The 23986-nt window shown below is 44.8% G+C and overlaps 1 long non-coding RNA gene across 2 annotated transcripts in view; it reads right to left on the minus strand.

Moving 5' to 3' along the window:
- Positions 1–2553: 2553 nt before the first annotated feature.
- The window catches only part of LOC141423068 (uncharacterized), a 39997-nt gene continuing 18564 nt past the window's right edge, over positions 2554–23986 (minus strand). The window contains exons 2-4 of one of the 2 annotated variants that reach the window (XR_012447724.1): positions 7951–8034; positions 4792–4846; positions 2554–2812 (exon numbers count right to left, since the gene is read on the minus strand). This is a non-coding gene — a long non-coding RNA (uncharacterized lncRNA). The remainder of the gene's footprint in view (positions 2813–4791; positions 4847–7950; positions 8035–23986) is intronic. The other variant, XR_012447725.1, reaches the window with a different exon arrangement.

The raw sequence follows: 23986 nt of genomic DNA on the forward strand, positions 1-23986 counted from the left end.
TGGAGAGATTACCTCTAGGAGGAAGGCTGCTTCTCTTCTAAGGGGTCAAGGACCTGAGCCCATGTCATCTGCCTGCCTTAGACCACAACTCCATGGACGTACCTATTCCATGGACGTCTATCGGTGGGTAGGTCAGACACTGCTCCTTCCTATCCCCACTCACCTTACCTCCATCCTTCTTCTGCTCCCCTTCCATTACTGCCCCAGAGACTCTAGCTGGACATGCCAGGCTCTGCTGATATGCACAAGATGCCAGCTTCCTCACTCCTCAACCCCAGAAGTTTTTGTTTTATATCAACTGTGAAGTAGACAGAATACCTTGAAAGTAGTACAGAAACTCAAAGTGTGCCCGATGTACTTGGTTCTAAACTTATGGTAATCCCTTAAGAATCACTTTTTGCATATACACATGTATAGGCATAAATACATTTCATATGCATACATGCCTAATTGCCCATGCTCACCTCAGTCAGGGTGGACACGAAGTCCACTTGAGACATACTGCCTTTACCAGGCTCTCTTCCCAGGGGCCTGCTCAATCACTGTCTGTGACCTGTTGTCACATCCTGGAAAGAAGCCTCCATGGCCACAGTGTTCCACCCATCCACATTTCCCAGTATATTCATTTGCAGGTCAGGGAAGGTCACAACCACCTTCAAATTCTGGAACGCAAGCTCTTCTGACATGTGGTTAAAGGAAGGAAATTTGCCCTCTCGTCACGGAATCTGCTCCATGGAGTTCTGTTTTTGTTTTAACGGTGAATGGCTTCTAGGGAGATAACAGGAAGAGGTGTCTTTCCAGCGCTCATCCTCATTCCCACTTTGGCTCAAGAAACATCTAGCAGATCCATGACTCAGTTTCAGCTCACAGTTTTTATTTCCTAATTTACAAGAGCTATGGCCAACAGCAGACACTATAATTTTTTCTAGTTTACAACATTAATTCTTATTTTGACTAATAAATGTTAGGAAATACATGAAAAAAAAAATCCAAATTTGGTATATTTTAATATATTCTTAATGCAAAATTTTCTAACACACAAATTACTCCTTTCAAGCCAAAAAGTCTTAATTCTAGGTAAAGATAATAAATGTGTGGATGAGGCACTGTGCTATCAAGACATAATACCTTTTTCACCTTTCGTAAGGCCTTCGGTTGAGCAAAGACACTGTCCCTCCTGTCTGTGGCAAAAGGAGCCACAATTACACCTTTGATATCAAAGCACCCCACATGCATTGTGCCACACCATTCAACCAATAGAGTGTGAACTTGAGCCAGGTCAGCTTGGGGGCTCAATTTCTTTTCTTCTTCTTTTTTTTTGGTGGTAGCAGGGCTTGAACTCAAGTCCTTGTGCTTGGTAGGCAAGTACTCTCCTTCTTGAGCCACAGTCCAGTCTAGGGCTGAATTTCTTGAGTTAGGCCCCTTGGCCTAGGAATGAATCTGCCCTATTGGGGACATTTCAGTTGTTCCCCTCCCATTCCACCCTTTGCTCTCCTTGACCACAGTCATGATCTTAGGGAGCCCTTTGTAATGTCTCTGGGCCTCCAGGCTTCCACTCTCCTGACTCTGTGACTCTCGGGACCTTGACTGGTTTAACTAGGTGGGAGGATTTGCTCCTTTAGAATTACAAGGGCAGGAGCCCAATGGAGTTACCATTTTCTTTAAAAAGGGCATGTTTCTAGACAGCCAGCTCTTCCGGTTTCTAGCCCTCTGCCACTCCCCAATACTGACAGTTTCTTGGGTGTGTAAGCAGTTAAGACCTTTAGTTCAAAGAGCCTGTGTGTTTCCATGGAGAGGGGAGGACAAAAGCATCATGAAGTAGGATCTGGGACCAGAGTGGGAAAGAGAACCTCAGGAATTAAGCAGCAATAGCTTTCATTAGGAGGTAAGGAAAACAAGAGGAAGCCCCAGAGCATAAGAAAACCAGGAACAGGGAGCCTGGCTGAGCCTGGATGGGAGGTGGGGGAGCTCAGAGTGAGTGTGTAGGAGAAAGAAAGGACAGAAGGAAGAAAAACAGGAAGGCAGCAAAGAAGGAAAGAAGAAAGGAAGGAAGGGAGGGAGAGGGGAAGGAAGAAGGAAGGGAGGGGGGAAGGAAGAAGGAAGAAAGGGGGGAAGGAAGAAAGAACAAAGGAAGGAAGGAAGGAAGGAAAAATGAAAGCTGTTTCTAGTTCTGTGTTCCATTCCAATCTGAAATGTGTTGCAGATAGTCTATCAGAGCACAGAGCTTCCAATGCTCACCAAATCCTACAGCAGCCCTTGCCTGGGGACACAGGTCCTATAGACAGGAGCACCAACAGAGGCTGATTCTTCAATGATGATGACATCATCACTCCCTTAGAATGGAGCAGTTTCATCAGACTCATAACACATGCCAGATGGGAACACCCAGCTCTGTTTTGCTCATGCTTGAAATGAGGCTCCACCAAGAGCTCTGAGAAAACTGGGACCCTGGAGCAGGGAAGACCAACGCTAGACAAGGAAACTGTCTGCAAACATCTGAAGTGCTGTCCTGTGCAGAGAAGAGAGGTAGGATTGCTCCTTGAGTGCCCAGAGGGAGCAAATTTCCAATCATCAAAAGCAAGAAGAGTGGTACAAACTGCTGTATTAGTTAGCTTTGTGTCACCATGACAAAATACCTGACAAAGGCTACTTATGACAAAAAGAGATTTATTTAGTTCACAGTTTTGTAGGCCAAAGGGCATGGTGCTTGCATCAGCTCAGTTCTCATGGGGGCTCCATGGCAGATGGTGGATGGTGGATGACAGATTGGCAGCAGCAGAAGTATGTGTCAGGACAAATGGTCACATTTGAGCTAGGAAGCAGAGAGAGAGAGAGAGAGAGAGAGAGAGAGAGGGAACGTCCAGGTTTCCTTCTTTTATAACACTTTCATGAGAACTACCAAGGAGTCACATGAAGACTTGCTCATACCCCCCAGTAATATAAAGACCTCCCACTATGCCCCACCTCTCAAAGCTTCCACCACCTTCCAATAGCCCCACCTAGAGACCAATCACAAGGGCCCTTGAGGGACACCCAAGGCATATCCAAACCATAGCAGCTGCCTTGAGAGGTGGTGCATACCCCACTGGGTAGATACAAACAGAAGCTATGGGACCATTTGTCAGGGATACCCATGGGTCACTGATAATTAAGACTTTGTGACCATTCTTGTGGAGTGTGAGTTAAAGTTTGGTCCTGCCACTGTCTGCTTAGTGGGTCTCCTTTGTGTTGCCTGGACAGGGCTCACCCAAGACTACCAAGACTTTCAAGTTGCCCTTACCTAGTGAGTCCAGCTCGTCTCTGTCTGACCTATGACCTTGGAGCTCACAAAAAAATGACCAGTGCCCTCAACAGTGCTGAGATCTGAATTGCCATTCGAGCTTTGACATATGAGAGGAATATTCGTAGTTTTCGTTTACAAACGAGGAAAACAGGGTTTAGAGGTTATGTAACTAGTTGGTGAGTAGAAGCCTGGCCCAGGTTCCTAACCACTAGAACATACCCTTGTATTAAAGGCATTCTTAGGCAAGGGGAAAATTATGTAAATGACTGCTCCACCCAATTTAATCCTGAAATTTTGAATGCATTCCTCAAAATGTTATTTAATGGCAAATGGCTTCATCCCAGGCCCTTCCCACAGAGCTTCTGGTTTCTTACATCTTCTCTTCTATCACAAGTCATGAAGATTAGGGATTACCAAAGTTGTGGGAGTTGTAATTCCTAATAAATATCCTGTTCGGTTTTACAACCCATTCTCCCACCCCTTCCTAAAAATACTCTCCGAGGCGATGGAGGCGTGCACGTGCATGTACGAATGAAACAAACTAAAACACTGTTTCTGGGAGACCTGAGGAATGACTAAATAGTCTGGGTTTTATGTCTTGAGTCAGAAATCTAGACTGAATCTGGACTGACTGGCAAGAGATGTTGGGAGAGGTTGTATTGCTGCCTGGCTGCCTAATTCTTGGAAGTCCCATTACCGCTCCAGTATCAGTTTCCCATGAATAAAGGTGGGATTAGCTGGGCTACAGGTCATGTCTACAGCCTTTGGTTTAAAAACTGCAGTACTTTGCCTGTGACTTGGGAGGTGATGAAATCCACTTCCCACACACCTGGGGATCTCACACCTGCTGCCTGGGAAATTCCCACCTGAGGTCACACAACTACCTCTCCAGGGAAGATTCTGCCTTCTCCTTTCCTTTTAGCAAATAGAGGAGCAGGAGCTTTCTGTCACTCTGTCCTTATCAGGACCCCTTACCTTCAAAGTCAAGGCATTGATGAGAAGGGAGGTGGGATTGTTTCCCTGAAGAAAAATAAAATCAAATGGGAGGGGGAGGGGAAATGAAGGTTTCTTCAGATAATACCTGGAGAAGGGCAGGTAGCAGCACCCCTTTCCCCACCAATTTAATCCCCAAATGGGGAGCACATCTTAGGACAGCCTAAAGCACAGAAGTGAGGAAGGAAGAATGTTTTACCCCAAACCAATGCATTTATGGGAAATTTATCCTTGGGAAATCAGAAGTAACTCCTTTTCCTTCAAGTGAAGCCAATTTGCACCCTGTGATCAGTGCTCAAGGAGAAAAGGCCCTCTAGCTGATGTGGTTAAAAGTGGGGAGGGGGGAGACAAGGAGGTAGTGCACCTTAATTAGGACTCTTTTTCCATCTCAAAATAAATAAATTGGTTGTTCAGCTTATTTGTTTGCTTTAGATTATTCTGAGTTTTAAAAGAAGGAAGTGAGGGAAGAGAAGCAAGTGATTAAAGAAGTTGATCTTTGTGAATTATAAATTTACCCTCAAACTTTTCTCTTGTCAGAGAAAATAAGATCAATTACTGTCACCACTAAGCCTGTGAAAGACAAAAGATAAGAAAGAAGAAAGGAGGAGAGGGGAGAGGAAGGGAGAGAAAGAAAGGGAAGAGAGGGAGAAAGAGAAGAGTCATCAAAATTAAATCACTATTTCTCTTTTAATCATAAAATAGGTTCTTTTTAAAATAAAACATTTTGTGTACAACTATTTCAAGATAGTTGAATTCATTTGTTCCATTTTTCTGCTAATATTTTCCTAGAAAAATTTATCAGAGCAACTCCAAGTTTTCCTGAGCTCTAAGTATTACTTCCGTTACATCAAATCTTAAAGGGATGGCTGTGTCATTTTTAGTCTCTATACTGGCAAGGTAAAGGAAGAGCTCTCCTGTCACTGAAAGGGAGCAGTCCCCTTACAGTCCCAAGGCAATGGTGAGAAAGCTGACTGCCTGCCTTAGGGACATGGTAGGAAAAGAGTTGCCAAAAGAAACTGGAAAACCAGGCTTGGCTAAACCACACGTGTCCATGGACATGCCCTGCAGACACTCAAGACCAAGAGAGTAGCATCAAATCTAGCTCAGAACCAGCACCCCAAAGGTTAGGCAGAAACTTCCTGCAGGGAGATGGCCATACCCCCAGGCACAAGGGAGCCCAGAAATAACCCCTACTGAACTCGAGCTTGCCACCAATGAAACAGAACCCTTAGATCAGAAAACCAGTCCTGGCATCAGTGTATGGATAGTCATAGAAAGTGAGAGAACAACCCACAAGAGACTTCAGCAAGTTCCAAAGGGTGAATGGAAGGTGTGCGTGGCCAACAGTTTCAGTAAGTTTAGCTGTGATGAGAAACAGAAACTGGGGCAGGAGTTGGTACAGGGTGGAGAGGAAACCAGTGGCCTGTCAGACAGAAAAGTGCACACTGATAGGAATGACAGAGGGGTCAGGGAGTGGGGGTTGCTGCAGGAGTTTAGTCCTAGAGTGGGGGAAAGGTGGGCCTGAAGTAGGCACTCAGGAGTTCACTGTCACAGTAGGAAGGTTGCCTGGTCCCTGAGAGCCCAAGAGAATGAGCTGGTGCCCAGGAGGGATGCTTCTAGCTTGTGGGCTAGGACAAAAAGGGTGTTTCTCTCTGATGGCTTCTATTAATGACCTGTGGGACAGGTCATTGGGTAAATGTAATAGAGTTTGAGGAGAAAGGACAAAGTACGCATTTGTCCCCTTGCAGAGGGGGATGGCAGGCTTTCCAGAACTTTAGAGGACTGCCAGACAATGTGGAGGTGTGTGAGTGTGAGTGCAGCCGAGGAAGTGGCTGCACAAAAGAAACCAGGGCATTTTCAGGTGGGCCACTGTAATGCTAGTTCATGGTCTGGTAAACGTGATTCATCATTGGTGACAAGAACACAAGCCAGCCACTTCATTGGGGGACACCCCAACTGCCAGTCTCACAAGGTCTGTTCTTATAATCTGTTCAATGTCTTCAGAGGAAGAGTGTAGCCTCTCTTGTTGGTAGCACGCGCCTGGTTAATTCTACATTTAACATTCAATTAACTGGATTACAAACAACTCACTGTGCTTACTTTAATTCTCTACTTATAAAATGGGAACTGCCCATCCAGGCAGGAAATAAGGATGCAGCATTGCTTCCTAATCCACTCCACGAAGCAGACTAGAGTGCTGGAGAACACCGCCTACCCCAGCATCCGCTGGAATCTGAACCCATTAAGAGTAGTCTGCTCAGAGCTTTTGTGCCTTGCCTGGCTGAAAGTTCCATGTCCCAGTAGGTAGAAGAGGCAGGACCTCTCAGTTCACTGTTGGGTATAAAACCAGGCAGATGACGTAAAGAGCTGCTAGTCTGGATCCTTCCTTAGGCTTCTGCTGGGGCTCCCTCTCCCAGAGTCCCACCAGTGAAGGTGACAGAGCCAAACAATGGTGTGTCCTGACAGACAGAGTAGCAGGGAGAGGCAGAGACGCCCGCTTTCTGCAGGGGGATCCTCAGACCTTTCACACTGGGAAGAAACAGAGGCCAGGATCAGAAGGCTGAGGACCAGAGCCCACTTTCCTTTTGCCAGCTGGTGATGCGAACAAGTCATAATCTCTGAAGTGCCGTGGTTTTGCTGTCTAAATTTGGGCTGAATCCTGCTCTGCTACTTACTAGATGATGCATGACCTCAGCAAGCCCCTTTGCCTTTGTTATTTATGTGGGGCATGGTAGCACAGTCACTCATGGTGGTGCTACGAGCACCAGACAGGGTAACCCTCGTAAGGTACTTGGTGCAGTGTCTGGGCCTCAGGGAATATTGCATTAAGGGCTCTGATGATTTTAAAAAAAAGAGTGAGGAAAATGGAACGTGTTTAGCACTCTAGGGAATATCCGAAGCGAATTCTCTCCTTGCCTCAGTTTGCTCACCTGTAAAATGGGAATTCAGCTGTAATCTCCCTAGATTTTCACTTTGGGAACATAGGAACTGAAGCAGTGGTTCCCAGGGCAGATCTTTAAAGAGTTGTCAGTATATGACAAAGTTTTCACCCCACCCGTGGAGAAGTGAGAAAAATAATAATATCATTTATGTTTTACAAGTCAAATTGCTCCTGGCTTAAAGACTTTTATTCTGACATATCATTTCTGAAGTGTGTGTGTTACAATATCTCTTCTTTTATGAAAGTAAGGCGCCAATGCATGGTAGTTTGGCTTTAATGGCCTTAAATTGTCAATCCCATATTGGTCTTTTTTTTTTTTTTTTTTAAACTTACTGGTCTGGGAAATTAAGTAGTCTATAAAGAAACTTCCTGGATAAGAAATTTGAGTTTGCCAATGAAAGTTTCATTATAAAGATAACAAAATAAAAGCCCACACATTAAGCTCCTGCTGTGTCAGAGCCGCGGAGAACCAGCACACGTTTCCTATGTTCCTTGCAGTGGTCCTGCGGGCGAGATGTGCTTTAGTCCATTTGACAGATGAAGAGACTGAGACTTAGGATAAGCAGCTGGGCTCATCATTCAGTGGGAAGTTCAATACCAAGCCTGGCCGCTTCAAATCTCATAGTCTCCCTGGACCATGAAAGATGACTATGGAGGAGGCCTGGACAGGGCCCCCAAGAATTCACCTCTATAAAAAGTGATCATACCTCAAGCATATGCACAAATCACTTACCTTCTGTCTTCTGCCATCCAGCTGGAAAGTTAGGTGGAAATCAGGGTCAGGCTGGAAACAGGTGGAAAGTCAAGCTGGATTATCCTGGGAAATGAAATTTGCACAAAGAAGATATTCTCTCTGATTCTCCACAATTAGGTATCCTCTATTTACAAAACTGTGAAGCATGCCAACCTGGGAAATTGACAGGATGCTGCCTGGATACAGAGATGCCAGCCATCAGATGGTCTCTTTCCCTCTTAGGCTAACCAACCAGACTCACTCCCTCTGCCTTCTCATACCCTTGGTATGTGGGTCCCAGAGACCATCCGGGAGGCCTGCCCTTGTCCTCCCTCCCACTCCTCACTGTAGCAGGCACAGTGTTCCTTTGGGTTTTTTTTTATTTTTGTTTTTGTTTTTAACCTTCTCAGCAACACTGGTCAGAGATTTATTAAACTTGTTTTAGAGATGGGAAAACTGGCTCACCAAAGCTAAGAAACTGGCTGGGGGATCAGACGACCTGCAAGTGGCAGAAAAAGAATCTCCACCCAGCTGGGGTGGCCTGACTTGGGTGGTGCCTCCTGTGTCATTGCTGACACACTCCCAGAAGACTGAGGAAGAGGACCTTAAACAGTGGCAGTTCCCAGGATTTTCTCATGGCAGCTGTGCCTTCTCTGGGTGCCTCAGCAGTCACTGGAAACCCACTGTGTCATGGATCATTTGCATAAGGCCAACAGTCATCCAGAACTTGGTGCCCCAAGGGTGGACTTGTAGCAGTGTGCCTGAGATGTGATCATTCTGGTGACAATAATGCTTCCATTCTAAATTCACCTTTTTTTTTTTTTATTGAAAGTCAAGTGCTGCCTCCTTCTCTCCCTTCAGCCTTCTTTTTAGTTAGTTTGCTCTTGTAGGAGACAATTGAACAAATAACAAATTCCACATGGCCATTCAGTTTTTTGCTGCAAGACTTAACATTCATAGATTGACATTCTGAGGATTTCCATTATTTTCTCTTTTTTACTTTACTTTCTTTTTGTTTATTTTTTAATTTCTATTTATTTTTTACAGGATTTCACTATGTAGCCCAGGCTGGGCTCAAACTCACAATCCTCCTGCCTTTGCCTCCTGAGTGCTGGGATTATAGACATGTGTCACTTTGCCTGTAGTTAATATTATTTTTAATGTGTTAATAACATACTAATAAAAATGTTTTTAAAATGCACTGAAATGATGTGTGCACTTGATAAAAATGAGAGTATTTAAGAGCATATTAGACCACTCTTGGGGATATACCCAAAAGACTGTGACACAGGTTACTCCAGAGGCACCTGCACACCCATGTTTATTGCAGCACTATTCACAATAGCCAAGTTATGGAAACAGCCAAGATGCCCCACCACTGATGAATGGATTAAGAAAATGTGGTATCTATACACAATGGAATTTTATGCAGCCATGAAGAAGAACGAAATGTTATCATTCGCTGGTAAATGGATGGAATTGGAGAACATCATTCTGAGTGAGGTTAGCCTGGCCCAAAAGACCAAAAATTGTATGTTCTCCCTCATATGTGGACATTAGATCAAGGGCAAACACAACAAGGGGATTGGACTATGAGCACATGATAAAAGCAAGAGCACACAAGGGAGGTGTGAGGATAGGTAAGACACCTAAAAAATTAGCTAGCATTTGTTGTCCTCAACGCAGAGAAACTAAAGCAGATACATTAAAGCAACTGAGGCCAATAGGAGAAGGGGACCAGGAACTAGAGAAAAGGTTAGATCAAGAAGAATTAACCTAGAAGGTAACACACACGCACAGGAAATCAATGTGAGTCAACTCCCTGTATAGCTATCCTTATCTCAACCAGCAAAAACACTGTTCCTTCCTATTATGGCTTATACTCTCTCTACAACAAAATTAGAAATAAGGGCAAAATAGTTTCTGCCAGGTAGTGAGGGGGTAGGGGGGAGAGGGAGGGGGCGGGGTGGTAAGGGAGGAGGTGGGGGGAAGGGGGGAGAAATGACCCAAACATTGTATGCACATATGAATAAAATAAAAATTTTTTAAAAAAAGAGCGTATTAGAGAAAGCTCTATCTTTCCCCAGCCCAGTTCCATTTCCCAAAGGCAATCATTTACACCCATTTGGTGACGGGGAGGGGAAGTTCCTCACCAATAGCTACTTCCATGTCTGTAAGTAGCTTATACAATTAATTCTTGAGTCAATAACTTTAGACACTGTGCACTGCCTTGACAGATGGAGATTAGCTCCTTGCTCCTCTGACCACCGCACCACCCCCTCCCAACAGATCAGGAGCACTAGACCTAGTCTGCTACTATAAATTTAACTAATACAGCCATGTCGAAAAATGCTTCAGTCAACACTGGACATAGGATAGTGCTCCCAAAAGATTACAACAGAGTTAAAAAATTCCTGCCACTTAGTGATGTCATAGCCATCATATATCTACTGCAACACATCACTCACCTGCTTGTACCACAAACACACCTACTGTTCTATCAGTCATATAAAAATACAGCACTTACAGTTATGTACAGTACATAACACTTGATAAAGATAGTGATTATGATACCAGTTTATAGATTTACTATACACTTTTTATTGTCATTTTAGAGTGAACTCCTTCTGCTTCTAAACGTAAAGGTATCCTGTAACATAGTAATGCTGTGTTATGCTGGCAGCAGCCTCCCACATCTCTACTGAGTTCTTGGTTGTGTGATTTTTCTCTTGCACCTGATTTAATCTCACATGGCTCTAGGAACAATAGGCTATTCTCTCTGTGTCTCTACATATATATGTGTACACACACACATACACACACACACACATATACACATACACACACATGTAACACACATACACACACACACTCACATACACACACTCACATACACACACATGTACACACACATATACACATACACACATACACACTCACATACACACACATACACACATATATACTCACATACACACACATGTACACACTCACATACACATATACACACACTCACATACACACACATGTACACACACATACACACTCACATACACACACATACACACTCACATACACACATACACACACACACACATACATGTACACACATACACATATACACACACGTACACACACACGCCCCAGAGCCTAGATGTATAGTAGGCTATACCACATAGGTTTGTGGAAGTACACATTATGATGTTTACACGTGACAAAATCACCTGATGACACTTTTCTCAGAATGTACCCAGTCACTAAGTGCTGCATGACTGCACTGGGACCTCTACTTCTTGTGCTCCTAACTATAGGTACTATCTCCTTTCTTCTTACTGTGGAGGATAAGGACATTAGAACTTCCCTTCTGCTTCCATCTTTTCCATCCATCATCCCCTACAACCACTCCTCTTCCTTTCTGTATTATAAAGGTGGACCCCACTAGCATTCTGGTTTATAACCTTGAATACTTTTTGTGCATTTTGTCTAATGTGGCTCCAAGCTTCCCTTGGGCTCCAAAACACCCATCTTGAATTCCTTTTTGTTTCAAGTGGATTAACACCCTGTTTGCTGCCCATATCCTGCCCCTTGAGCAGACACACTGTGTCAACTCTCTCTGTAGGTTCAACCCCTTGACTGCCGCTCCATCCTTTCATTCCACCTTGACGCTGATGGCTCTGAATGCTATCCCTAGTCTGTTATTTCAGAATTCTGTAATTCCCATTGTGACCAGCAAGTTTTCTTCTGTAACTTCTGCTGCTATCAGCTCCTGGGGCCCTCAGAGGACCACAGGCTTCTCAGATGCTTGCATCCCATCAGGATTCCTTATCACCTTGTAAAATGGGGCATTCACTAGATCTTCTCATGGAACACAGTCTGCTGGTGGGTTTCCTGGCCTTATATCATATGATCCCTCTAGCATGCCCACTTTTCTAGGCTCTATGGCCCCTTCCTCCACTGTGTGCCATGCAGTTTTGGAATTTCTAAACCAACAACATCTTAGTACCACTCCTGGGGCTCTTGCCAGTATGTTAAGTCTTCTGTCACTCAGAGTGCTTCCACAACCATAAATTCTTCTTCAACCAAGTTGATGTTCTGTCCCTCCTAATCTAGTGCCCTCAGGGTCCTGTCCCATGATGGACCCTCTCAGTCCCTGTGCTGTATGTTGACTAGGTTGGACACTCACCTCCATGTACAGTGTTATCTTACAAGCAAAGGCTGCAATACCATCCTTAAGCAAGGGAGGGTAGTTACCTTTTAACAGTGGGGTGCAGGCTCAGAAAATTCAAAGGTTTCATGATTCTCAAGTGGGATGGTTCAGATGTCTGCATTCCAATCTCCAAGTCTCATTGCTTCCAACCAGGACAACTGTAGCTTTGCAGACTTGCTGGGGCTGGGATTTCAATCTTCTCTTGAGTTCAGCTACCCTCAAGATTAAGCCCTGGTTCTGATCCTGAGCCTTTTCTGCCCTCCAGATGCAGGCAATAAAAATTCTCTACTGCTGAGGACGCTCTAACTTTCACATTCACCTTAAGTTGGCAATAGTCTCTCGCAGGCTTTCCTTGTCTGTCTCTAAGGCATGTGTGGCCATTCATGACAGTCATCTGATGGCATAGTCCTCACAATTATAGCTTCCCAACCCTTAAACTCTTGAGCTATTGTACCTGTTGACATCTCACTTCCACCAGTACTCCATCCCAATTCACCTCCAGTGAGAACCTTAGCGATTGACCTGCACGTCCTGCCAGGGCCTACACTGACTCTTCCCACCAGATAGGCAGTGGGTGACCCAGCCACATTCACATTTTAAATTCAGTTCCTCAGACAACTTCCAATGCCCACCATCTCTGGTTGGGTTCCCCAGAAAACAGCCTCTGAGATGTAGAGTTGAGAGCAGGTATATTGAAGTGTGCTCTTAGCAAGACCATTGCAAGGGAATGGGAGAAGATGGGGCAGGCCAAGGCCCCAGCCAATCCCAGGGTAAACTCTGGAGCTGGAGCAGCTTTCAGTTTCCCCAAATCAAGGCAAAGGAATCAGATGTGGTGCCCTCCATTCAGCAATCTTTGAGGAGGTGGCATAACCTTGGATGAGGTGGCTTCTCTCTGTGGAGGGCAATGATGGGTAGTGGGGAGATGTGTGCTGCTTCCTGATACCACAGCATCCACTACAGCCCCCAAAAGCATCTGCTTATAACTGTTATTCTGGAATAATTACTAGTAATGGGCCTTTCCCTTTCAAAGGTATACCAGTTTGGATGATAAATTTGCTGCCATCCTATTCATAAGTCACCACCATGCCTCCCACTGCTCTGCACATGAAACACCACACAAGTAGATATGCCTGTCCATTTGAGGCAATTAGATACTCCACTGTCCCATGGAAGCTGTCTTTAGAGAGCCTGCATGGTTACAGGTGCCACTGTAACCCAACATCCATCATCACCTTGGGTAGATAAAGAGGTTTGGAAAGAAGGACTCTCAAGGTTCTGGAGTCATTGCTCCTGAAAGCATAAATGTAATCCAAGCAGTGGTTCCTGTCTGGCAGGGGCCCTGCCCTAGCTGACAAGTTAATATCAATGATCCATGGTTCTCAGTCCCCAACCCCTTACTGTTCAGCAGACTCCAGTGCTCAGTCTGTGAAGCCAAAGAGGCAAAGACAGCTTCTCCTGGCTGCTTGTAGCACTGAGCCACCCACCCAGGCTGTCCATTCTTCGAGGATGGATTGGTACTTCCCTCCTTGTGGCTGTAGCTTGGCGGCCCTCTGCCTCCTCCTGAACTAGCTTGGTTAGCAGAAGGAATTGACCAAGGGACCTAGCACATGAAGAGAGTGCTAATACTTTGGATGTTGAATGTCCCTCCAATGGTCCATGTGTTAATGGTTTGGTCCCCAGGATGATGATTTTGGGAGGTGGTGGATGATGCTTTAGGAGGTGGAGCCAAGTGGGCAGTCCTTTGTTTATGAGGGGTGTGCCCTTAAAGGGGATTATGGGGCCATGGTCTCTTCTCTGTCTTTTGCTTCCTAGCCATGGGGTGAGTAGTTTGCTCTGTTCCCCACCATTGCCATCCACCACCCCCAAAAGGGATGGTCCACCTAGCCACAGACTGGAACATCTAAAACCATGAGCCAAAATAAACATTTTCTCTTTATAAGTTATTTATCTCATGCATTTTTTTATAGTGGCAGAAAACTGACTAACACAGAGAGTAACAGAGGCCTACGTGGGAAGCAGCCATTCTCTGGGCTTTGCCCATTACTCTGATGTCAACTAAGCCAGAGCTCTTAATCCAGGGAATTCCCCTTTTTCACCTGTGACAATCCTGCTGTAATTCTCACTCACACTGCACAGGCAATGGTATTAGTTAAGAAACTATTTCTGCATGTCACGTTCGCCCTCATCCCCAAGTGTGTGCCCAGCTGTGTGATTGTGCCTCAGAGCCCTCCCACATTGGCAAATCAAGGAATTTCAGAAGACCCTGGGCCCATCTACTACACTCACCAAGCCACCTCTGTGGACCCATCTCTCCCTTCTAGATAGTGAAGAGACTGGCTGACAGCCTAGTGATGTTCTCAGGGCTCTTTCTGTGATCTACATTTTTTTTCCTTTGGATAAGTTAAGTCTTGATTTCTTCTTCCTGAGTACTATATATTTTTAATATTTTTGGGTGGTTCTGGGATTGAACCCAGCACAACCTAGGCAAGCTCCATCCCGAGCCCAGGCACTATATATTTTTAATGGCCTCTTATGAAAACAGTAACACTGGCAGGCTGCCCTCGGCATGTGCAGAATAAAGGAGCAGGCAGCCCTTTCTGCTTTAGTTGCCAATTTCCTGAAAACTTACTACTTACTTACTACTGCGTAGTTCTATGTAGTTCTTAAATCTCTTGGATAAGCAGAAAAGGGCTATAATTAGTGTTTCGTGTCTAAATAAAATGGAAAGTTGCCACTTTTTTTTTTTGATGGTGCTAGGGTTTGAACTCAGGGCTTTGTGCTTGCTAGGCAGGCATACTACCACTCCAGCCCCTTTTTTCTCTGGCTGTTTTGAGATGGGGTCTCACTTTTTCCCTGGGCCAGACTGGACCATGATCCTCCCATTTATGCTTCCCGCAGTAGCTGGAATGACAGGCACGTACCACCATGTCCAGTTTTTCTCCGGTGATATGGTGTCTCATGAACTTTGTTTTACAGGTGTGAGCCTGTAAAAATATCTTGATGACATTTTGTTTAGTGAGATACTTAATACATGAGGACAAAAGAGAAACAGAACCACTCTTCATGTCATTGTCAGATAGCTGAGCGTCCCTATGTGCCAAGCACTGTGCTGTTATGCTCCACCCTCACCACAACCTGAGGGGGAGGATGGGCACATCCCACAATTCTCAGCTTTCAGTTAGTGAGACATAGCTCTCCGGGTGCAGAGGCTGGTTTGCACATTTTGACGTCTTGGAATTGATAAGGTCCCTCTCATCCTCAGGCCCTAAATATTTATTGAAATGGTGAAATTGCTGGGATCACAGAACTAGTTAGATTTCTGGGTTCCTAATCAAATGTTCTCTCTACTAATCCAAGCTCCCTTTTTCTGAGTGAGCCAAAGGTTTTGAAAACAATAAACAAACAGATTTCAGTAACTGCAACACCACAAAGATGAACAAGCCAGAAGCACAAACTAAAACAAACCTTAAGATCAAATGAGCAGGTTCCAGAAATCCATGACGCTACTTATCCCCTGACTGCCTCTCCCGATGCATCTTAAGCGGAGCAAATGGACTGTGACAGAGCCAACCGCGTGAAGGGATGGCCCATTTTTACAGAAAGGTCCATTTATCCTGTGATCCTCCAGCTGGGGTGTGCTCTGCTAACTTGAGTGGAAGGAGTACAGTTCAGCTCTTCCCACTGCAGTGTGTCCATCTCTGCGATCCCCTCCCTGGCCCTCAAATGTGACTGGGCAGAGGCGTTCTCATGTCAGAGCAGGCCCATCACTGTGCAAAGCAAATTGAATTAATGTATCATGCTGCAGGGTGTGGGAGCTAATGTGATCAAGGCCAGCCCAGAGCTGCTGGGCATATTACATCCATCAATCACCCAGTCTCTTGGAGAAGCCTGCTTCCAACTCCACCTGGTAAGCTCTAGGGTGCTTCTAGGGGTGGCAAATGTCCTCTTGAGTTTTAACTCCTCCTTGTTCACACTTGATACAAGACTTGGGCTATTTAAATAGGCTGGAGCTTCATGCTTTTCAGCCCTCCAGAGGAAGGACTGCTTGGAAGCTACCACAGAAATAAACTGGTGGTAGACTTGCACTCCCAAGGGTGGGCCTTCCCTTTCTCATCTCTGTTCTCTTGCAGGTACTGTTCATCAGCCACCTCCTCACCTACTTTCTGCCCAACACCTCCTTCCCCATGCAGGGCACTGAGGAGGGGGCTTACAGAGTTCAGCAGACGGGCACACATTCACTCCCTCATTGAGCTAATGGAAAGATAGATCACATGCTTGCCCTGAGGTTCCTATCAGGAAATCTCCCTGCAATGATCCCATAGATGAGCCCCATAAATTACATTAACTAAGCCTTTTGGCCTTCACCCTATCCCTCAATATTTATAACAGCCCTTTGAGGAGTACTGTTATGCTCATTTACTCAGTATTCTCATGTAGTGCTTAAGTGTGCTTTATGTTCTGTTCTCGCCACTACCGTTCAACAAATTATATCACCCAAGACAGGAGTTAGCTTAGATTCATTTTATAAATAAAGGACTCAAAGCTCAGAAACACTAAGTAACTTATTCAACGTGAACTGCTTTGAGTCCAAAGCCTCTGTGAACTTCCTACTGCAGCTCAGACCAAGTGCATAAGGTCAGAAAGAAACCAGAGCCCCACCTATAGGGACCATCATCTCTTGTCCTGACTGGCCTTTTAATGATGCAAATTTGGGGAGAAAGAAGACTTTTCATGACATCAAAATATCAGAAGGGGCTCTCAGATGGGAGAAACCTAGCCCACCCTAAACTCTCCAGCCCTATCTTTGGGTAGCCATCTTTCTTAGCAACGACACTCTCTAGTGATACACGCTCCCCACACAGAGCTCATCCTGGCTCCCAGATACAAGGTCTGGGATGGAGGAGACAAGTTTCAAAGACTGGCAGGCCTGAGTTTTTAATCCCAGCTTCAGACTTGAGCTGAAGTCACTTATCCCTTTTGGGCTTCAGTTTCCTCATCTTAAAAAGGACAGATACTTATTTTGCAGGATTCTTGTATGGCAAAGAACAGGTGCTCATTAAATGTGCTGATGGGAGTGGTGACGGTGCTGTCAGCAACTATTACTTGGCTGATCCTCTGCCAGATGGTCCAAGTTCATTTCACTTTACCTTGTTCTACCTAAAGATAAACAGTAGGATTATATGAAGAACTAAACAAACTATAATGGTCACAGATTGCCCTTGGCAGTAAAATTTTGAAATTGTCAGCTAGGTTTAGAAACCAAATTCAATTATTACAAATATTAAGATAATTAAAATTCTGTATAACAAAACACTTCAAATCTAAATGACAACATCTCATTCACTTTGAGGGACACAGGAAAGTCTGTGTGGGGCACACCATGGTTACAGAGGTGGCCACCTTCCTTTGTCCTAGTGACAGTCCACATAGTTTAAATTCCCCAGTGGCTGGATGGAGAAACATGTGGAATCCACCTCAACTATTCAAAACCAAGAGGTTCAAGTTGCACAATCTAATTAGTTTCCTGTGCTTTGTGCAACTAAATCTAGAACATGCTATTCCCCCCAAATCGTACAAAATTATAATGACCCCCGAAATTGTAGCAAATTGTTTTGTAACAAAATTGTAATTCCCCCTATCTTTCCTCACTAAGAAAAAAATAATTAAGAAGGCTCACAAATTTTTATACTATCAATTGCTTTGGGTTTGTCTCAGTAAAAAATTCAGCTAAAATCTGAATTTTCTTACTTTGTATCAAATCGTTGTACAGAGCACAGCTGGAGGTACCATTGCTTTAGCACTGCTGTGTTTTAACTCTGTGCTAAACACTTCACATATCTTACCTCTCTAACCTTAGCCCTATCCTAAAGGAAACCACAAGCAATGGGGAAAGGCAGAACTATGCACATCACAGCACAGAGTGTCACAGTTAAGATGACCAAAGGGGAAAGCGCAGAAGGAGAAATATTTCATCCTAACTAGGAAGAGACGAGAAGTTTCCAAAGAGGAAGCAGTGTTGCATTTGGAACCTGATGAAGAGGCAGAATTTCAAGATGGCAAGTTGGAAGAGGAACCCAGCCATTGTGGACAGAACAGATTGCAGATTGCAAAGACTGTTTAGAGAACATGTAACTGAATAGTGTGTATTGAGAGGGAGAGGAGTCAGAGATAGGTCCCTGCAGGGACTACAGGCTGGTAAATGACTAGCAATGTATTTCTGTTTTCTTGAGTGGACAATCTTCCTCCTATTGCTGACTAATTCAGATTTGCTGGTGTAAGAAGCTCTGAGATGCCAGGCTATGAAACACAGGCCTTGAGGTGGAAACTGGATGCAAGCATTCTAGGCTGTTTGGAGCAGTCCTGACTTTGTTGTTCCGTTTGGCCAGGCTGGGAAAGGAGCAGAGATCTGGCTCTAACACCCATTGCGTGATGCATTAGAGAGAACCTGGTGAGTTATGTGTCCATTAGCTTATGACTTGCTCTTTTTCTAACTCAATAATAATAATAACAGCAGTCACCATCTTCTGCTTCTGGGGATAGCAAGTAGTTCATCCATTATTAAATGATTACAGCTGCTCCCTCAGAAAACTCCATTCTAAGTCACAGGATACAGAGGTGGGTGCAAACTCTGCAGTCCCATCCTGAACTACCTAGCCAGAACCTGATCACAAGCAGCAGTTCAGTTCCTTTCTTACCAAAGAGGCTTGGCAACCAAACCAGTTCAGGAGGGAGGCTGACTGCTTCAGTGAGAGAACCCTTCAGAGAGGGACTAAAGGTCCCTGTCTTAGCGCCAAGAGGGCTCCAACTGGAAGAAGTCCCTGATAATTCCTCCTGGTGACAGTCTTCCCCATTCCAATCTGCTACACCCTTTCTGCCACACCCTTTCTGGGCCTGGAGGTGTTGCCAGCTGGCTGGGGTGGCAGAGGGCTGATGCAGAGGTGAGTGTGTCTTTTGCAGGGCAACAACAGGGCTTCCCTCTGGGCAGCTTACCCAGCTCTGGGCAGTTTCATGCGGAACCCCAAAAAACAGTACAGGGCGCTGACTCACCCCAACCAATGGTACATCATTCCGAGTCAAGATAAAACCTTCCAAACAATATGTTCCCCCAAAGGATGAAACACATGAAATCAGAAGAAACCACTTATTCCCAGACCTTCAGGATGACAGACCCTGACATCATTGATACGCTGAGAGCATCCATGATGGAGAATCCATGTCATCTGTTATGACAAAGCACCCCAAGTTTCTTTCAGGACTCTGTACAGGATGTGTCAACATGCTTCATCAGTGCCCTGATCCCAGCCTACGAGGCTAGGAATACTGACTTGCCATGAGATAGAAACTTGGCCTCCCTGGGCTGAAGTCCTGTCTCATAGCCCTCGGCAGTCGTGTGATTATTTTGTTTTCTTTTTCTTATGTACTCCCTGGTTCTTGACACACTCTCATGAATGGCCCCTCTTTCAATGAATGAACTCATCAATTTATTAACTTGTTATTTAACTATAGCTCACCAACTATTTATGATACAGTTACTGCCAGTGAACTTCAAAGAATCAAAGCGTTGACAATAATCTCACCATGTCTCTCCCCCATTAAACCTCCCTTCCTCCTCCCTAACCCAAGGCAACTACTTGACTATTATTGCCTTGAGTTTTTAAAATTTTTATTTTGTGTACAGTTTTGTTTATATTTGGTTGTTTCCAAATAGTAAAAATAGTAATCAATATTCTTCTGAGTCTTAATTGTTCATTCAATATTCTACATAAGTAAGTATATGTTATGTAATGTATGTATTTACTAAATTTAGTAGCTCTTAACCATAGCTCATTCCTTTTTACAGCTATTATATGACAATGTCACAATTTACATATCCAGTGTCCTGTCAAAGGGCATTGCTGTTATGAGCAAGGCTGTTAGAACATAGTGTTTGAGGTCCCTGCTGTGAAAAGCATTTTTCTTTTGTAAACACCTTAGGATGAAATTGTTAGGTCTCAGGATACATCAGTGTGTGACTTTATAAGATATGCTAAGATACTTGCCAAAGTAATTGTAGAATTTGTACTTCTACCAGGAAGGCAGAAGCGATAGAAGAGGCCAGTTAGTGAAAATATTGTCTCACGCTTGGTCTTATCAAACGTCTCCATTTTGCTACCACATAGTAGCAGAAATTATTGCAACTGTTTTAAAAAGTAATCTGGAAATATCTATTAAAATTTTAAACAGACTTGCTCTTTAATGCAGTATTATTCTTTTGAGCAACTGTTCTACTAAAAAAAAAGTCAAAAGAAGTTCACAAGAGTCCCTTTTAAAGACATTTATTACATTGTTTATTTTTTCTATTAGCAAAAGTGTGAAACAGTCTGAATATCCATCAATAAGGAATTGGTTGACTAAACAAAGGGAGACCCATTCTTAGATGAAAATGCAATCATGAAAAACAAAACTGAGCTAGATAGGTGTGTGATGACTTGGGAAATGCTTATTGACTCTTGTGAAGTGAAAAAAGCAAGTTGTAGAGTAGTGTGTGTGGTAGGCTCACACGTCAGCTTTCTACAAAAGAGTGGGAAGGTACTACACTTGCTTCTATGTGTTTATGTGCAGAAAAGGGAAAGGTGTGAAAAAATATACCCTGCCTGTTAGTATTCATTATCTCAGAAGAGTAGAACTGGAGGGAGTGTGGGGGACAGAGCTGAGAAGGTAACCATGCTGGGACCACAACTCAGGTCCCTGTGGCAACCTCTTAGTGGGCTTTAGTCTACTTCTGTGTGTGTGTCACCTCCCTGTTTTCCATTGTTCAGTCTTCATATTCTCATGTGATAAAATCGAAATCTCTTGTCCTCCCATTCAATACCTACCACGAGCTGGCCCTGCCTACAGTGTCTCTTTCTCACCTTCATGCTTAATATGTTTGGCTAATTGCACTCAACTCATCCTCTTTACTGGATGAGTTTACCGGAAATTTTGTCTCACCCCACCCCACTTTCCCTCTACCGATGCCTACAAATCATGTCTATTCTTCAAAACCTGACTGACACTACCATAGTCCTCTCAGAAATGAGAGTTGAGCACCCAGGCCTTGCCAGAATGGAACAAGGGTGGTATGGGTACCTTGACAGGTAAGTTCACTCACTTTCTCTTCAGGGCACTGCCTACAGATAACCCCTACACCCTAACTTGGTCCCTATCTGTCTCAGGACTCGGATAGGAGAGAGAATAGTAGTGACCTAGCTCTGATCAAGAATTCTCACCATTTAAAACCTGATACTCATCTTTCCCACCAATTCTGAATCAATGGAGAATAAGACAAAGGAATAAGGTAAATGGCAATCAAAATATCATCTGTATTATGGATAAAACTGGAGATTTTGCTTCCAAATACAGAACCGTAAAGGAGAAACACCTGCCACCCAGGAAGGTTGGACCATCCCCTGCAGAGCAGACTGTGGGCTTCCAGCAGACAGGTGACATAACAGGAAGTACAAAGAACTGGGCAATGCCTGACCAGTATTCACCTTGCAAACCTATGTAAAGTGCTCCTTTCTCTCTGGGGAGAAGAAGCCAGGATGTCACCCTTCTCCACATAGAAGGATATAGCATGACCTTGGTCAGAAGTAGAGTCTTGTCCCCAGAGCCATGTAGGATAGGCAGAATAGGTCCCTAAAGGAAGGGAGAAGGGACACTGGGCAGAAAAAACAACAGCTATCCACAGTATCATCCTTGTCCCGTGTGCTCTGCTGGACAAGTTGGTATTCACTACCCTTCAGATTCCCCTTGCAAAGTTCAGACACCCTTGGCAAGGGCCACCCTCCTTAGCCTTGCCTGTCACACACACACAGCACTTCACAACCACTGTCTCATGTCGTAATCATGGCAAGGCAGGGCTGACAGGACAAGGATGTAGAAAGAGGCCCAAGGTGACAAAGACAGTGGAATCACATGTTCAGGGCCAATTTCTGTCCTTTTCCTTCCAGCTCCTTCCTCCCTGTCCACACCTGGGAAGGCAGGAGTGACTGGGGCAGGAAGGCTTGTGTTTAGCTTCCCTCCCCTTGAAGGGAGAGCCTGGACTCTGGGGCATGCATCCTTGACCCTGTGTTCTCCTGGCCTCCTCCTGCATTCTGGGTTCTGGGGGTGCCAGCCCACACTGATTCATGCCAGCATCCAGTGAGAATATGTAAGAGGCTCAGACTGGCCCACTTCATGTGACCTATGTTAGGAGAAAAGCCACAGATAGAATCTTTCCTTAGGGTCACTGAAAACACCCTATAGGCCTATAAGCCCAAAGAGACTGCCACAGGTTGATAAGCAAAAGTCTTGCCTTAGAGAACAGCTGCCAAGGGCAGTGATTTTTTAGTTGAAAGGTTTGAACAATAATAATTGCTGATAGGAGAAATCCAAGCCAGTGGAAATGGAAGCACCAACTGGGTGGGAGGAAGGGGTCAGATGAACTAAGGGAAGCTCCAACCAGAGATTCTCAGGGTTCTGCCATGAGGCCTCATTGGTAGGTGGTGAACACGGGTAATTTGTGAAACACTTCTGAGTCTCCATTTCCTCATTTGCCAATGAGTATTCTCGATGCCCACCTCCACAGGGTATGGCAGCCCTACCACGTTCCTACTGTACCCTCCCCCAACACACACACCTCTGGCATATGCTACCCTGACCTAAAGGTCCCACACGGTGCTGGGCACACACCAGGCTCCTTTCCACTACTGGTGTCCCTGGCTTCCTTTCCAAATTCTCATTCCCAAAGGATGAGACATTCTGCATCTTTGTAACAGGAAATAAGCTCTTGCTGCTCAGAAACAAACCAGAGTGGGTATGTTTTAAGCGGAAGGGCAGGGAGGCCCCTTCTGCTCCTGGACACCCTGCCTGGGTCTGTGGCAGAGAGAAAGCACCTGCAATGAAAAGTGGGGGACAATAAAAGGGCAGGGGGAGATCACGATCCAGTAACCTCCTGACAGGGAAGAGGCTGTCCCCAGGCCTCTGAGAGGTCAGTAGTGGGTAGGGCTGCTCTGGGAACTAGGGATTCTTTTGCTCCAGTCCCACCCCACCCATGGATAGCTTTAGGAGCCCCCTCCATTCTCTGGACCTCAGTTTCCCAATATTGAGAATGACTGGGTGAGAAAAGACAGTATTTGATTGTCATAAGTATTATCACATCAAGAGGTGCCACTGCTCAGCTTCTTAAGAGCTGCTGGCTGGCTGCAGTGTCACAGTGCCCACTCCAGTCACGGTTCATGCAGCCCTGATAAAATAATTCTCTTCAGAAATGTTCCTGCGATAAGTGATTTCCATGCTCGCAGGGAGCACATTTGTGCTTCTACTGCAGGAGGGACCATTTAATGAATTTCTTCTTTCTTAACCACTCAGTGCCCTGGGAAGAGTTCATTCCCTTCACAGAGGCAGGCAATTTACTTCTATAAGTTCACCACGTGCCTCACCAGGCCTCCAAAGCTTTGGAAAATTACCCAAAGCTCCTCCCCACCCCCAAGCACACTGAACGGAATTCTTCAAGGTTGTTTGATTGCAAATTCTCTGCTGAGCATTTACGAAACACCTTCTGGGTACAGAGCCCTGCATGAGACACCTGGCAGATATGGAACACAGATGTGCCAAGCCTCCAGTGACTCACAAATAAACCTGGGAGACAAAACAAGCCCCAGAGGGGAGTCAGCAGACCTTTTCCTAAGACCCTAGGGCCAGCCCCATTTGTCACCCCTCTCCAACTGAAAGATGAGACCACTAGAATATCTGTCTCTTAAGATCTTTCTCTTCAACCTTGTAAATCACTACACAAATTGCAATGAATGATTCCAATGTATGAAGGAA

The sequence above is a fragment of the Castor canadensis genome, chromosome 5, assembly GCF_047511655.1.
Source record: "Castor canadensis chromosome 5, mCasCan1.hap1v2, whole genome shotgun sequence".
NCBI lineage: Eukaryota > Metazoa > Chordata > Mammalia > Rodentia > Castoridae > Castor > Castor canadensis.